Raw genomic sequence first — 6,325 nt, 5'->3', positions numbered from 1 at the left:
CGAGTGTGGGGTCCATCTCCTTTCACACAGGAAAGAAATCAAATCCTTCAAGTCCGAGTTTGACGGAAATATTTCAGTCCTTCATGGGGAATGCCCATCATTCTTAAACGTTTTGTGGTAACATACAGTGGAAATGACTGCTACATGACGTTGTTATTCCGTATTCTGAGCCAAACTCCTGAGGTCAGACTTGTTTGCATCACATGTGGCCGGGGAATCATCCCATGAGGGTTCTGTCTGCTTCTTGCCAAGCGGCCTAATGGATCGATGACGGAGGCGTCTCCCAGTTGCCACAGGGCTGCTTGTCACCGCTCAGTGCGCAAACCAGAAAGCTGCGTGCAGGAGGGGATGCATCTGTTTGGAAACAGCGCATCGTTGCCATCCTGTTGTGGGGTGTGCCGTGAACCTAGTAGTCACACCGGGGGTTCTGAATGCGGTCCAAGCAACTGGTGGATGCCGGAGGAAGCATTTGTTTTCCTGTAATCCTTCCTACGGCCCCACCAGACGCCAGCACTATGATTGTTGTCCCGTCACTAATTTTCCAAGGGTCATTTTCCCTCATCCAGAGGAAAGTGATGTTTAGAATTCCAAGTCGCTCGCCCCTTCCATTGGAAGTGGAAAGTGAGGATGCCTGCCCACCCATCCAGGGTCGATCCTTGACCCTTGGCTATCAATGCACAGTGGAGAGATGGAGGCCAAGGACCAGAAGGCAGAGGTCTGGGGGCCAGAAGAAGGGATGCCATCAGCTTGGCTGCGGTTGCAAGCCCACTCAGCTCTTCGGCCAGGGTGGGACAAGGGGATCTTGCCTCTTCAGCCCAGGGCCTGGTCTCATGAGTGGGAGCATTTGGGGGTCCATGCAGAAACAGCAGGGGAGATGCGGGTGGTCTTCAAAGTTGCCATCAGCACGCCCTCGGCTCAGGCTTTGAAGTGTGTTTCCTGGTGGAGCTTCAGGTGCACAGGTGCACGCGTCTAGCCAGCCACTGAAAGGAGCGAGACCTCAGGGCTGTGGTCGGTGCTGATGGGTGCACCTCTGAGTGGCTGTGGCTTCTGCTTTGACTGGATGGTCAAAACTGGGCATCTTTAATCGGCCTGGCAGCCTCCCAGGTACCCTGAGGGTTCCAGAGGCTCGTGCTGCCTACCATGTGGGCAGGGCTGCGAGAGCCCCCGAGATCACCCTGAAGTGCAGGGACAGATCTGGGCAAATGGGAAAGTGGAGACAGGTGGAGACTTTGTGGTGGGTTGGTCCCAAGTGGGACACTTTGTCCAGCATCTGAGCTCGCAAGCTGCAGTGACTGTGTCCTGCCCTCGGGCCGGGGCCCCTTTGCCTTCGGGATGAAACTCCTCTGCCTGACACAACCCAAGACAGAACGCGTCTTTCAACTGCCAAGTTGTTCTGAACGCCGCAATGCTCAGAACCAGAAACTGAACCCAAGACATTGACCTGCTTGTGGGACGCAGAGGAGGCCCCTCCGTGCCCACCATTCCTTCCCGAGAGTGCAAGTATGTCACCTGCCAAGCTCTCGGGTCAGTGGAGGGGCTGCCCTCTCACCGTTGCTCTCCTGCTCCCCGGCCAGGTCACACTGGAGGTCTGTCCCTCCTCCCTGCCCCCTGAGCTCCTGAAGGCTCCCAGCCTGCAGGATGACTGTCCCGGGTTTCCGCACCCTCCCCTCCGTGGGGTCTCGGCCTTGCTGCTGTCAGTGTCCTGCACACGGATAGTGCCCAGGGCCGGGAAGAGTGACTCACCTCCTTCTCCTCCTATCTGGCCTGGGTGAATGGGGATAGTGGAGGAGACAACTGAGGTGGCCTCCGCAAGACCCCCCAACCTGGTGACCACTGGCGTACAGCACTTCCTGCCGCACGGAAGTCAGCTTCCATCAGCCTCCACGAAGGGAGAATGTTAGGGTCTTGCTTCTGGGGGCCAGATTCCCCCCTTCTTTCCCTCCCTTCTCTCCTCCCTCCCTGCTTCCCATCTTCCCTTTTTCCTTTCCTTCCTTCTCACCTTCCTCTCCTCCTCCGTCTCCTTCTTTCCTTCGCCCCCTCTCATCCTCCTCCCTCTTTCCCTCTCCATGGGGAGAGCTGTGATGACTCCCTCCTTACACAGAAGGGGGTGAGCCAGGCATAAGGAGGAGACACGAAGTCCGGGGAAGGAGCCTCTGCTTGAATAGCCCTGGGGATGGGGAGCTCACTCCCTCTGCAGACTGCGGCCACCCCATCTGGAGACCTTGCCTGAAGCTGAAAGCTCAGTGCTAGTGTCCCCCTGGCCCTGGTCCTCTTCCCATCCACGGGAAGCTAGGGAGGCTTGCAGGCCCAAAGCCTCTTCCTTGACTTTTTCTCCAGGCCCATCTCTTGGTTTCTCGGCAACTCCCCGTTGCATCTCTTTAGGCCCCAAACAGCCACCCAGGCCCCAAGAAGCCCATCAAACCCCAGATGTTTGCCGACACCATGAGAGGCCCCGGATGTTCTAGAACACTCGGAGGCCTGGAAGCACTGTGTGGAAGGAACCCCTGGTGGATGGGCTGCTGAGTGGCTTTCTGTAGATGACAGACAATGGACAGAACAACCTCCTACAGGTGACAGAGCCACACAGGCACCCAGGCTCTGCCTCCTAGCGTCACAAGCTCCTGGGTCAAAGTCCCACCAAGGCTCATGCATTGGGCCAGGTGTGGTGGCTCACACCTGTAATTCCAGCACTTCGGGAGGCCAAGGCAGGTGGATCACTTGAAACCAGGAGTTGAACACCAGCCTGGCCAACATGATGAAATCCCATCTCTACTAAAAATACAAAAATTAGCTGGGCATGGTCGCACACGCCTATAATCCCAGCTACTTGGGAGGCTGAAACAAGAGAATTGCTTGAACCCGGGAAGCGGAGGTTGCAGTGAGCCAAGATCTTGCCACTGCACTCTAGCCTGTGCGACAGAGTGAAACTCCATCTCAAAAAAAAAAAAAAAAAAAAAAAAACAACTCATGCATTGAGGAATATCCCAGTAGAAAGGGTCTCAGGCAAAAAACAAATAAATAAATAAATAATAAGAATGAAAAAAGGGGTAAAGGCACAAATGTCTGCCACAACTTGGTCCTCTCTGCACAACACACTCTGTGTAGGAGGATGTGGGTGTTCACAGTGGATGTTGAAAGTGCAGTGTGACTGGGGCTTTGGTGGCTGTGAGAGTCAAAGGAGGGGCATCTCCACTCCACAGATCAACTCCAGGAGCCCAGTGAGGAAGGCAGAGGCCCTGATGCTTCTTGCTTCACAGAGGAGCAAACTGGAGCTCAGAGAGGTTGTGCTACTTGCCTAGGAACACACAGCCCAGCAGCAGAAGAGTCAGGACTAGACACCGAGTCTCACAACCCCACAGCATGGCTCCAGCACTGAATGTGCCCAAGAGAGCTGGTCCTGCTGTGGCCCCACACGGAGACAATTAAACATCCACACAGGACAACATCTTCCATGATGAAGATGTTTGGATGGTTCGGATCTCACCCAAACCTCCTGTTGAACTGCAATCCCCAGTGTTAGAGATGGGGCCTGGTGGGAGGTGATTGGATCATGGGGGTGGAGTTCTCGAAAATGGTTTAGCACCATCCCCTCTTGGTCCTCTATAGTGAGTGAGTTCTCACCAGATCTGTTTTTTTTTTTTTTTTAAAGTATGTGGCACCTCCCGCTCCCCGCATGGTGACTTCAGGCAGCTCCACTGAGCACTCCATACAGGAGACCTGCACAGTTGCCCTGAGCTGCCGTGACTCTGCTCACGCCCTCTGAGATCCTGTTTACCTAAAACTCACAGTAACCAGAGCTCTCAGTCATCCTGACCTTGGGCCTACAGATCCACCTCTGCAAATCAGGTCAAATAAACCAGTTGTTTAATTTAGGGGAAACAAGAGGTATGCCTGAGCTTCCAGGTGTCTCCACCCCAGGAGCGATCCTCTAGCAGACAGCCCTGTGGCTGCCGCCTATCCAAAGGCTTCTGGCTGGGCTTGCTCTTCCTGGACAGTTGGTGCCATGGTCTGCATGTTTCTCACCTCCGAAATTCATGTTGAAATGTAATCCTCAACATAGCAAGATGGAGGGGTAGGGCCTTTAAGCGGTGATTGGGTCATGAGACCTCTGCCCTTCTGAATGGATTAAGCCATTCATAGATGAGTTAATTAATGGGTTAATGGATTGGTGGGGTTGTCATGGGAGTGGAACTGAAGGCTTTATAAAACGAGGAAGAGAGACCTGAGCCAGCACGTTCAGCCCCAGCCATGTGTATTCAGGAGTTTCACATCAATATAAAGAAATTCCTAAGTCTGCAAAATGTGTAAAAGAAAGAGCTTTAATTGGCTCACAGTTCTGCAGGCTGTACAGGAAGCATGGTGCCCACATCTGCTTGGCTTCCGGTGAGGCCTCAGGGAGCTTTTACTCATGATGAAAGGCCAAGTGGGAGCAGGCATCACATGGTTAAAGTGGAAGCAAGAGAGAGAAGGGGGAGGGTCACACACTTTCAAGCAACCAGATATCAAGAGAACTTACTCACTCTCTTGAGGACAGCACCAAGCCATTCATGAGGAGTCCGCCCCATGGTCAAAACACTTCCCACCAGGCCCCACCTCCAACATTGGGGATTGTGTTTCAATGTGAGATTTGCAGAGGACAAACATCCAAACCATATCACCATGTGATTTCTTGCACTGCCTTGAGACTTGGCAGAGAGTCCCCAGCAGCAAGAAGGCCCTCGCCAGATGCAGCCCCTCCATCTGGGCTTCTCAGCCTCCAGAACTGTAAGAAACAAATTTCTTTTCTTTATAGATTACCTAGTTTCAGGTATTCTGTTATAAGCAACGGAAAATGGGCAGAGACATCTAGCTCCTCTTGGTCTAGTCATAGCTGACAGCAGAGACATAGATGAGGCATCCTGGCTTCTAACCAGGTGGAGGAGGAGAGGGTGCCAGAAGCTTCCTCTAAGCGGCAGCAGTTGTGCCAGGTCCTGAGGGCAAGAGTGAGCTGCTCCCGTGCTGGGAAGAGCTTGGCTCAGGTCCATGGGAACATGGAGGCATTGAGGCCATCTTTCTGGAAGGCCACTTGCATGAGTCACCCACCTGCTTAAAACTCTTCAGCAGCTAAAGATGGCAAAAAGTCATGATTAAACATGATGCTGAGTCAAAGAAGGGTCGGGAAGGACCACATGTTTTATGATTCCTCTCCCATGAAGGTCTAGAGCAGGGAAATCCTCATCAGGCACCCACAGTCAACCCAGTACCTCCTGTTCTCACTTCCACACTCCCTCTGTCCACTGGCACTGTCCACTTCACCTCCTGCACCTCCTCTGAGCTGCCCCCTCCTGCCACTTGCATTGCCATTGCCTTAGCCCAAGCATCTCTTCCCCGGACAGCTCCATCAGCCTTCTCTGGCCTCCATTTGCGGCCCTCCAGCTCATTCTCTGGTCCTGCCAAGCCCTATAGGAGTTCCCCCACTTCCCCTCCTGCTTTGCCCACTGGCCCTGGCCCTGTCAGCTGCTCTCCATTGACCTGGGCTCCTGGGCTCTGGCCACCCTGTGCTTCTTCCTACAGCAGGGCCTGGCATATCTAATCCATTCCCATCCATCCCCAGAGCTCAGCTAAAGCATCAGTTTCTCTGGGAAGACTGAGACCCTGACCTCCTTGGATGGTCAACTCCACTCATGTGTTCTTCCTTTGCAGAACTCACCACAATTGTAATTTTACATTTTTCCCTCTCTTCCATGAGGACATGTGTTCCATCACAACAGAAATTGCATCTGTTTTTTTGTTTTGTTTTGCCACTGCACCCTAGGCCACCCAGCATAGAGACGAATTACTTGCTGAATTTTAGGAAGAAACTTTGTTTGCACCTCAACCCCCAATCCCACTGCTCCCCAAGTCATGGCACTGCCTGGTTAGCTTAAGGCTGGTTGGGCCTCATCTTCCCACCCAGTGCGGCTTCCTCTTCCCCTTGGTGAAACGCAGCATTTCCACCAGGAAGTCTCTAAGACCTCTGCACGACCTTAAATTCTACAGCCATTTCCCTGATGTCTTCTTGCACCTGGTATGGCTGAGAGGTTCATGCCCATCAGATTCTCATTTCCTTGAATGTGACCTGTTTTCACCCTTGGAAACTTTTAGGAGTTTCTATCTATGCTATCCTGAAATTTCATCCAACTCAATATTTATTGTGTGTGGGTGGGGCAGGGTGGGGTGTATGGGAGATGTAGATCAACGGATACCAAGATGCAATTACATAAGATGAATAAATCCAGAGATCCAGAGACCTACAGTACAGCATGAGAACTCTAGCTAATAATATTTCATGGTACAATCAAAGTTT

This window comes from Macaca nemestrina, chromosome 12, assembly GCF_043159975.1.
Source record: "Macaca nemestrina isolate mMacNem1 chromosome 12, mMacNem.hap1, whole genome shotgun sequence".
NCBI classification, from domain to species: Eukaryota; Metazoa; Chordata; class Mammalia; order Primates; family Cercopithecidae; genus Macaca; species Macaca nemestrina.
Note: the sequence above shows the minus strand (reverse complement) of the source record.